Here is a 12,330-nt window from a genome sequence, read left to right on the forward strand (position 1 = left end):
TCCTGGACACAATGCAGTCACACACCTCCTGGACACAATGCGGGCACACACCTGCCGGGCACACTGCGGTCACACACCTCCTGGACACAATGCGGTCACACACCTCTTGGACACAATGCGGTCACACACCTCCTTGACACAATGCGGTCACACACCTCCTGGACACAATGCGGGCACACACCTGCCGGACACAAAGCGGTCACACACCTCCTGGACACAATGCGGTCACACACCTCCTGGACATAATGCGGTCACACACCACCTGGGCACAATGCGGTCACACACCTCCTGGACACAATGCGGTCACACACCTCCTGGACACATTGCGGTCACACACCTGCCGGACACAATGCGGTCACACACCTCCTGGACACAATGCGGTCACACACCTCCTGGACACAATGCGGTCGCACACCTCCTGGACACAATGCGGTCACACACCTCCTGGACACAATGCGGTCACACACCTCCTGGACACAACGCGGTCACACACCTCCCAGACACAATGCAGTCACACAACTCCTGGACACAATGCAGTCACACGCCTCCTGGACACAATGCGGTCACACACCTCCTGGACACAATGCGGTCACACACCTCCTGGACACAATGCGGTCACACACCTCCTGGACACAATGCAGCCACACACCTCCTGGACACAATGCAGTCACACACCTCCTGGACACAATGCGGGCACACACCTGCCGGGCACACTGCGGTCACACACCTCCTGGACACAATGCAGTCACACACCTCTTGGACACAATGCGGTCACACACCTCCTTGACACAATGCGGTCACACACCTCCTGGACACATTGCGGGCACACACCTGCCGGACACAAAGCGGTCACACACCTCCTGGACACAATGCGGTCACACACCTCCTGGACACAATGCGGTCACACACCTCCTGGACATAATGCGGTCACACACCACCTGGGCACAATGCGGTCACACACCTCCTGGACACAATGCGGTCACACACCTGCCGGACACAATGCGGTCACACACCTGCCGGACACAATGCGGTCACACACCTCCTGGACACAATGCGGTCACACACCTCCTGGACACAATGCGGTCGCACACCTCCTGGACACAATGCGGTCACACACCTCCTGGACACAATGCGGTCACACACCTCCTGGACACAATGCGGTCACACACCTTCTGGACACAATGCGGTCGCACACCTCCTGGACACAATGCGGTCACACACCTCCTGGACACAATGCGGTCGCACACCTCCCGGACACAATGCGGTCACACACCTCCTGGACACAATGCGGTCGCACACCTCCCGGACACAATGCGGTCGCACACCTCCCGGACACAATGCGGTCGCACACCTCCTGGACACAATGCGGTCACACACCTGCCGGACACAATGCGGTCACACACCTCCTGGACACAATGCGGTGACACACTTCCTGGACACAATGCGGTCGCACACCTCCTGGACACAATGCGGTCACACACCGCCTGGGCACAATGCGGTCACACACCTCCTGGACACAATGCGGTCACACACCTCCTGGACACAATGCGGTCGCACACCTCCTGGACACAATGCGGTCACACACCTCCTGGACACAATGCGGTCACACACCTGCCGGACACAATGCGGTCACACACCTGCCGGACACAATGCGATCACACACCTGCCGGCCACAATGCAGCCACACACCTCCCGGACACAATGCGGTCACACAGCTGCCGGACACAATGCGGTCACACACCTGCCGGACACAATGCAGTCACACACCTCCTGGACACAATGCGGTCACACACCTGCCGGGTACCATGCGGTCACACACCTGCCGGGTACCATGCGGTCACACACCTCCCAGACACAATGCAGTCACACACCTGCCGGACACAATGCGGTCACACACCTCCCTGACACAATGCAGTCACACACCCCCTGGACACAATGCGGTCACACACCTGCCGGACACAATGCGGTCACACACCTCCCTGACACAATGCAGTCACACACCCCCTGGACACAATGCGGTCACACACCTGCCGGACACAATGCGGTCACACACCTCCCTGACACAATGCAGTCACACACCCCCTGGGCACAATGCAGTCACACACCTGCTGGGCACAATGCGGTCACACACCTGCCGGACACAATGCGGTCACACACCTGCCGGACACAATGCAGTCACACACCTCCTGGACACAATGCAGTCACACAGCTGCCGGACACAATGCGGTCACACACCTGCCGGGCACCATGCGGTCACACACCTCCCAGACACAATGCAGTCACACACCTGCCGGACACAATGCGGTCACACACCTCCCTGACACAATGCAGTCACACACCCCCTGGACACAATGCGGTCACACACCTGCCGGACACAATGCGGTCACACACCTCCCTGACACAATGCAGTCACACACCCCCTGGACACAATGCGGTCACACACCTGCCGGACACAATGCGGTCACACACCTCCCTGACACAATGGGGTCACACACCTCCTGGGCACAATGCAGTCACACACCTGCTGGGCACAATGCGGTCACACACACCTGCCAGGCACACTGCGGGCACACAATGCGGTCACACACACCTGCCGGGCACAATGCGGTCACACACACCTGCCAGACACACTGCGGGCACTCAATGCGGTCACACACACCTGCCGGACACAATGCGGTCACACAATGCGGTCACACACACCTGCCGGACAAAATGCGGTCACACAGCTCCTGGGCACAATGCGGTCACACACCTGCCGGGCACAATGCAGCCACACACCTCCTGGACACAATGCGGTCACACACCTCCTGGACACAATGCAGCCACACACCTCCCGGACACAATGCGGTCACACACCTCCTGGACACAATGCAGCCACACACCTCCCGGACACAATGCAGTCACACACCTGCCAGACACAATGCAGCCACCCACCTCCTGGACACAATGCGGTCACACACCTCCTAGGCACAATGCAGCCACACACCTCCTGGACACAATGCGGTCACACACCTGCCAGACACAATGCAGTCACACACCTGCCTGACACAATGCGGTCACACACCTCCTGGACACAATGCGGTCACACACACCTCCTGGACACAATGCGGTCACACACCTGCCAGACACAATGCGGTCACACACCTCCTGGACACAATGCGGTCACACACCTCCTGGACACAATGCGGTCACACACCTCCTGGACACAATGCGGTCACACACCTGCCGGACACAATGCGGTCACACACCTGCCGGACACAATGCGGTCACACACCTCCTGGACACAATGCGGTCACACACCTCCTGGACACAATGCGGTCACACACCTCCTGGACACAATGCAGTCACACACCTCCTGGACACAATGCGGTCACACACCTCCCAGACACAATGCAGTCACACAACTCCTGGACACAATGCGGTCACACACCTGCCGGGCACACTGCGGTCACACACCTCCTGGACACAATGCGGTCACACACACCTCCTGGACACAATGCGGTCACACACCTGCCGGACACAATGCGGTCACACACCTGCCGGACACAATGCGGTCACACACCTGCCGGACACAATGCGGTCACACACCTCCTGGACACAATGCGGTCACACACCTACTGGACACAATGCAGTCACACACCTCCTGGACACAATGCGGTCACACACCTCCCAGACACAATGCAGTCACACACCTCCTGGACACAATGCGGTCACACACCTGCCGGGCACACTGCGGTCACACACCTCCTGGACACAATGCGGTCACACACCTCCTGGACACAATGCGGTCACACACCTCCTGGACACAATGCGGTCACACACCTCCCAGACACAATGCAGTCACACAACTCCTGGACACAATGCGGTCACACGCCTCCTGGACACAATGCGGTCACACACCCCCTGGACACAATGCGGTCACACACCTCCTGGACACAATGCGGTCACACACCTCCTGTACACAATGTAGCCACACACCTCCTGGACACAATGCAGTCACATACCTCCTGGACACAATGCGGGCACACACCTGCCGGGCACACTGCGGTCACACACCTCCTGGACACAATGCGGTCACACACCTGCCGGACACAATGCGGTCACACACCTGCCGGACACAATGCGGTCACAAAACTCCTGGACACAATGCGGTCACACGCCTCCTGGACACAATGCGGTCACACACCCCCTGGACACAATGCGGTCACACACCTCCTGGACACAATGCGGTCACACACCTCCTGTACACAATGTAGCCACACACCTCCTGGACACAATGCAGTCACATACCTCCTGGACACAATGCGGGCACACACCTGCCGGGCACACTGCGGTCACACACCTCCTGGACACAATGCGGTCACACACCTGCCGGACACAATGCGGTCACACACCTGCCGGACACAATGCGGTCACACACCTGCCGGACACAATGCGGTCACACACCTCCTGGACACAATGCGGTCACAGACCTACTGGACACAATGCAGTCACACACCTCCTGGACACAATGCGGTCACACACCTCCCAGACACAATGCAGTCACACACCTCCCAGACACAATGCAGTCACACACCTCCTGGACACAATGCGGTCACACACCTGCCGGGCACACTGTGGTCACACACCTCCTGGACACAATGCGGTCACACACCTCCTGGACACAATGCGGTCACACACCTCCTGGACACAATGCGGTCACACACCTCCCAGACACAATGCAGTCACACAACTCCTGGACACAATGCGGTCACACGCCTCCTGGACACAATGCGGTCACACACCCCCTGGACACAATGCGGTCACACACCTCCTGGACACAATGCGGTCACACACCTCCTGTACACAATGTAGCCACACACCTCCTGGACACAATGCAGTCACATACCTCCTGGACACAATGCGGGCACACACCTGCCGGGCACACTGCGGTCACACACCTCCTGGACACAATGCGGTCACACACCTCTTGGACACAATGCGGTCACACACCTCCTTGACACAATGCGGTCACACACCTCCTGGACACAATGCGGGCACACACCTGTCGGACACAAAGCGGTCACACACCTCCTGGACACAATGCGGTCACACACCTCCTGGACACAATGCGATCACACACCTCCTGGACATAATGCGGTCACACACCACCTGGGCACAATGCGGTCACACACCTCCTGGACACAATGCGGTCACACACCTCCTGGACACAATGCGGTCGCACACCTCCTGGACACAATGCGGTCACACACCTGCCGGACACAATGCGGTCACACACCTCCTGGACACAATGCGGTCACACACCTCCTGGACACAATGCGGTCACACACCTCCTGGACACAATGCGGTCGCACACCTCCTGGACACAATGCGGTCACACACCTCCTGGACACAATGCGGTCACACACCTCCTGGACACAATGCGGTCACACACCTCCTGGACACAATGCGGTCACACACCTGCCGGACACAATGCGGTCACACACCTCCTGGACACAATGCGGTCACACACCTCCTGGACACAATGCGGTCGCACACCTCCTGGACACAATGCGGTCACACACCTGCCGGACACAATGCGGTCACACACCTCCTGGACACAATGCAGTCACACACCTCCTGGACACAATGCGGTCGCACACCTCCTGGACACAATGCGGTCACACACCACCTGGGCACAATGCGGTCACACACCTCCTGGACACAATACGGTCACACACCTCCTGGACACAATGCGGTCGCACACCTCCTGGAAACAATGCGGTCACACACCTCCTGGACACAATGCGTTCACACACCTGCCGGACACAATGCGGTCACACACCTGCCGGACACAATGCGATCACACACCTGCCGGCCACAATGCAGTCACACACCTCCCGGACACAATGCGGTCACACAGCTGCCGGACACAATGCGGTCACACACCTGCCGGACACAATGCAGTCACACACCTCCTGGACACAATGCAGTCACACAGCTGCCGGACACAATGCGATCACACACCTGCTGGGCACCATGCGGTCACACACCTCCCAGACACAATGCAGTCACACACCTGCCGGACACAATGCGGTCACACACCTCCCTGACACAATGCAGTCACACACCCCCTGGACACAATGCGGTCACACACCTGCCGGACACAATGCGGTCACACACCTCCCTGACACAATGCAGTCACACACCCCCTGGACACAATGCGGTCACACACCTCCCTGACACAATGCAGTCACACACCCCCTGGGCACAATGCGGTCACACACCTGCCGGACACAATGCGGTCACACACCTGCCGGACACAATGCAGTCACACACCTCCTGGACACAATGCAGTCACACAGCTGCCGGACACAATGCGGTCACACACCTGCCGGGTACCATGCGGTCACACACCTCCCAGACACAATGCAGTCACACACCCCCTGGACACAATGCGGTCACACACCTGCCGGACACAATGCGGTCACACAGCTCCCTGACACAATGCAGTCACACACCCCCTGGACACAATGCGGTCACACACCTGCCGGACACAATGCGGTCACACACCTCCCTGACACAATGCAGTCACACACCCCCTGGGCACAATGCAGTCACACACCTGCTGGGCACAATGCGGTCACACACCTGCCGGACACAATGCGGTCACACACCTGCCGGACACAATGCAGTCACACATCTCCTGGACACAATGCAGTCACACATCTCCTGGACACAATGCAGTCACACAGCTGCCGGACACAATGCGGTCACACACCTGCCGGGCACCATGCGGTCACACACCTCCCAGACACAATGCAGTCACACACCTGCCGGACACAATGCGGTCACACACCTCCCTGACACAATGCAGTCACACACCCCCTAGACACAATGCGGTCACACACCTGCCGGACACAATGCGGTCACACACCTCCCTGACACAATGCAGTCACACACCCCCTGGACACAATGCGGTCACACACCTGCCGGACACAATGCGGTCACACACCTCCCTGACACAATGCGGTCACACACCTCCTGGGCACAATGCAGTCACACACCTGCTGGGCACAATGCGGTCACACACACCTGCCTGGCACACTGCGGGCACACAATGCGGTCACACACACCTGCCGGGCACAATGCGGTCACACACACCTGCCAGACACACTGCGGGCACTCAATGCGGTCACACACACCTGCCGGACACAATGCGGTCACACAATGCGGTCACACACACCTGCCGGACACAATGCGGTCACACAGCTCCTGGGCACAATGCAGCCACACACCTCCTGGACACAATGCGGTCACACACCTCCTGGGCACAATGCAGCCACTCACCTCCTGGACACAATGCGGTCACACACCTGCCAGACACAATGCAGTCACACACCTGCCTGACACAATGCGGTCACACACCTCCTGGACACAATGCGGTCACACACACCTCCTGGACACAATGCGGTCACACACCTGCCGGACACAATGCGGTCACACACCTGCCGGACACAATGCGGTCACACACCTCCTGGACACAATGTGGTCACAGACCTACTGGACACAATGCAGTCACACACCTCCTGGACACAATGCGGTCACACACCTCCCAGACACAATGCAGTCACACACCTCCCAGACACAATGCAGTCACACACCTCCTGGACACAATGCGGTCACACACCTGCCGGGCACACTGTGGTCACACACCTCCTGGACACAATGCGGTCACACACCTCCTGGACACAATGCGGTCACACACCTCCTGGACACAATGCGGTCACACACCTCCCAGACACAATGCAGTCACACAACTCCTGGACACAATGCGGTCACACGCCTCCTGGACACAATGCGGTCACACACCCCCTGGACACAATGCGGTCACACACCTCCTGGACACAATGCGGTCACACACCTCCTGTACACAATGTAGCCACACACCTCCTGGACACAATGCAGTCACATACCTCCTGGACACAATGCGGGCACACACCTGCCGGGCACACTGCGGTCACACACCTCCTGGACACAATGCGGTCACACACCTCTTGGACACAATGCGGTCACACACCTCCTTGACACAATGCGGTCACACACCTCCTGGACACAATGCGGGCACACACCTGTCGGACACAAAGCGGTCACACACCTCCTGGACACAATGCGGTCACACACCTCCTGGACACAATGCGATCACACACCTCCTGGACATAATGCGGTCACACACCACCTGGGCACAATGCGGTCACACACCTCCTGGACACAATGCGGTCACACACCTCCTGGACACAATGCGGTCGCACACCTCCTGGACACAATGCGGTCACACACCTGCCGGACACAATGCGGTCACACACCTCCTGGACACAATGCGGTCACACACCTCCTGGACACAATGCGGTCACACACCTCCTGGACACAATGCGGTCGCACACCTCCTGGACACAATGCGGTCACACACCTCCTGGACACAATGCGGTCACACACCTCCTGGACACAATGCGGTCACACACCTCCTGGACACAATGCGGTCACACACCTGCCGGACACAATGCGGTCACACACCTCCTGGACACAATGCGGTCACACACCTCCTGGACACAATGCGGTCGCACACCTCCTGGACACAATGCGGTCACACACCTGCCGGACACAATGCGGTCACACACCTCCTGGACACAATGCAGTCACACACCTCCTGGACACAATGCGGTCGCACACCTCCTGGACACAATGCGGTCACACACCACCTGGGCACAATGCGGTCACACACCTCCTGGACACAATACGGTCACACACCTCCTGGACACAATGCGGTCGCACACCTCCTGGAAACAATGCGGTCACACACCTCCTGGACACAATGCGTTCACACACCTGCCGGACACAATGCGGTCACACACCTGCCGGACACAATGCGATCACACACCTGCCGGCCACAATGCAGTCACACACCTCCCGGACACAATGCGGTCACACAGCTGCCGGACACAATGCGGTCACACACCTGCCGGACACAATGCAGTCACACACCTCCTGGACACAATGCAGTCACACAGCTGCCGGACACAATGCGATCACACACCTGCTGGGCACCATGCGGTCACACACCTCCCAGACACAATGCAGTCACACACCTGCCGGACACAATGCGGTCACACACCTCCCTGACACAATGCAGTCACACACCCCCTGGACACAATGCGGTCACACACCTGCCGGACACAATGCGGTCACACACCTCCCTGACACAATGCAGTCACACACCCCCTGGACACAATGCGGTCACACACCTCCCTGACACAATGCAGTCACACACCCCCTGGGCACAATGCGGTCACACACCTGCCGGACACAATGCGGTCACACACCTGCCGGACACAATGCAGTCACACACCTCCTGGACACAATGCAGTCACACAGCTGCCGGACACAATGCGGTCACACACCTGCCGGGTACCATGCGGTCACACACCTCCCAGACACAATGCAGTCACACACCTGCCGGACACAATTCGGTCACACACCTCCCTGACACAATGCAGTCACACACCCCCTGGACACAATGCGGTCACACACCTGCCGGACACAATGCGGTCACACAGCTCCCTGACACAATGCAGTCACACACCCCCTGGACACAATGCGGTCACACACCTGCCGGACACAATGCGGTCACACACCTCCCTGACACAATGCAGTCACACACCCCCTGGGCACAATGCAGTCACACACCTGCTGGGCACAATGCGGTCACACACCTGCCGGACACAATGCGGTCACACACCTGCCGGACACAATGCAGTCACACATCTCCTGGACACAATGCAGTCACACATCTCCTGGACACAATGCAGTCACACAGCTGCCGGACACAATGCGGTCACACACCTGCCGGGCACCATGCGGTCACACACCTCCCAGACACAATGCAGTCACACACCTGCCGGACACAATGCGGTCACACACCTCCCTGACACAATGCAGTCACACACCCCCTAGACACAATGCGGTCACACACCTGCCGGACACAATGCGGTCACACACCTCCCTGACACAATGCAGTCACACACCCCCTGGACACAATGCGGTCACACACCTGCCGGACACAATGCGGTCACACACCTCCCTGACACAATGCGGTCACACACCTCCTGGGCACAATGCAGTCACACACCTGCTGGGCACAATGCGGTCACACACACCTGCCTGGCACACTGCGGGCACACAATGCGGTCACACACACCTGCCGGGCACAATGCGGTCACACACACCTGCCAGACACACTGCGGGCACTCAATGCGGTCACACACACCTGCCGGACACAATGCGGTCACACAATGCGGTCACACACACCTGCCGGACACAATGCGGTCACACAGCTCCTGGGCACAATGCAGCCACACACCTCCCGGACACAATGCGGTCACACACCTCCTGGGCACAATGCAGCCACACACCTCCCGGACACAATGCAGTCACACACCTGCCAGACACAATGCAGCCACACACCTCCTGGACACAATGCGGTCACACACCTCCTGGGCACAATGCAGCCACTCACCTCCTGGACACAATGCGGTCACACACCTGCCAGACACAATGCAGTCACACACCTGCCTGACACAATGCGGTCACACACCTCCTGGACACAATGCGGTCACACACACCTCCTGGACACAATGCGGTCACACACCTGCCGGACACAATGCGGTCACACACCTCCTGGACACAATGCGGTCACACACCTCCTGGACACAATGCGGTCACACACCTGCCGGACACAATGCGGTCACACACCTGCCGGACACAATGCGGTCACACACCTCCTGGACACAATGCGGTCGCACACCTCCTGGACACAATGCGGTCACACACCTCCTGGACACAACGCGGTCACACACCTCCCAGACACAATGCAGTCACACAACTCCTGGACACAATGCGGTCACACACCTGCCGGGCACACTGCGGTCAAACACCTCCTGGACACAATGCGGTTACACACACCTCCTGGACACAATGCAGCCACACACCTCCTGGACACAATGCGGTCACACACCTCCTGGACACAATGCAGTCACACACCTCCCGGACACAATGCGGTCACACACCTCCTGGACACAATGCAGCCACACACCTCCCGGACACAATGCAGTCACACACCTGCCAGACACAATGCAGCCACACACCTCCTGGACACAATGCGGTCACACACCTCCTGGGCACAATGCAGCCACTCACCTCCTGGACACAATGCGGTCACACACCTGCCAGACACAATGCAGTCACACACCTGCCTGACACAATGCGGTCACACACCTCCTGGACACAATGCGGTCACACACACCTCCTGGACACAATGCGGTCACACACCTGCCGGACACAATGCGGTCACACACCTCCTGGACACAATGCGGTCACACACCTCCTGGACACAATGCGGTCACACACCTGCCGGACACAATGCGGTCACACACCTGCCGGACACAATGCGGTCACACACCTCCTGGACACAATGCGGTCACACACCTCCTGGACACAATGCGGTCACACACCTCCTGGACACAATGCAGTCACACACCTCCTGGACACAATGCGGTCACACACCTCCCAGACACAATGCAGTCACACAACTCCTGGACACAATGCGGTCACACACCTGCCGGGCACACTGCGGTCACACACCTCCTGGACACAATGCGGTCACACACACCTCCTGGACACAATGCGGTCACACACCTGCCGGATACAATGCGGTCACACACCTGCCGGACACAATGCGGTCACACACCTGCCGGACACAATGCGGTCACACACCTGCCGGACACAATGCGGTCACACACCTCCTGGACACAATGCGGTCACACACCTCCTGGACACAATGCAGTCACACACCTCCTGGACACAATGCGGTCACACACCTCCCAGACACAATGCAGTCACACACCTGCGGTCACACACCTCCTGGACACAATGCGGTCACACACCTCCTGGACACAATGCGGTCGCACACCTCCTGGACACAATGCGGTCACACACCTGCCTGACACAATGCGGTCACACACCTCCTGGACACAATGCGGGCACACACCTGCCGGACACAAAGCGGTCACACACCTCCTGGACACAATGCGGTCACACACCTCCTGGACACAATGCGGTCACACACCTCCTGGACATAATGCGGTCACACACCACCTGGGCACAATGCGGTCACACACCTCCTGGACACAATGCGGTCGCACACCTCCTGGACACAATGCGGTCACACACCTGCCGGACACAATGCGGTCACACACCTCCTGGACACAATGCGGTCACACACCACCTGGGCACAAT

The sequence above is a fragment of the Hyperolius riggenbachi genome, chromosome 1 (assembly GCF_040937935.1).
Source record: "Hyperolius riggenbachi isolate aHypRig1 chromosome 1, aHypRig1.pri, whole genome shotgun sequence".
NCBI lineage: Eukaryota > Metazoa > Chordata > Amphibia > Anura > Hyperoliidae > Hyperolius > Hyperolius riggenbachi.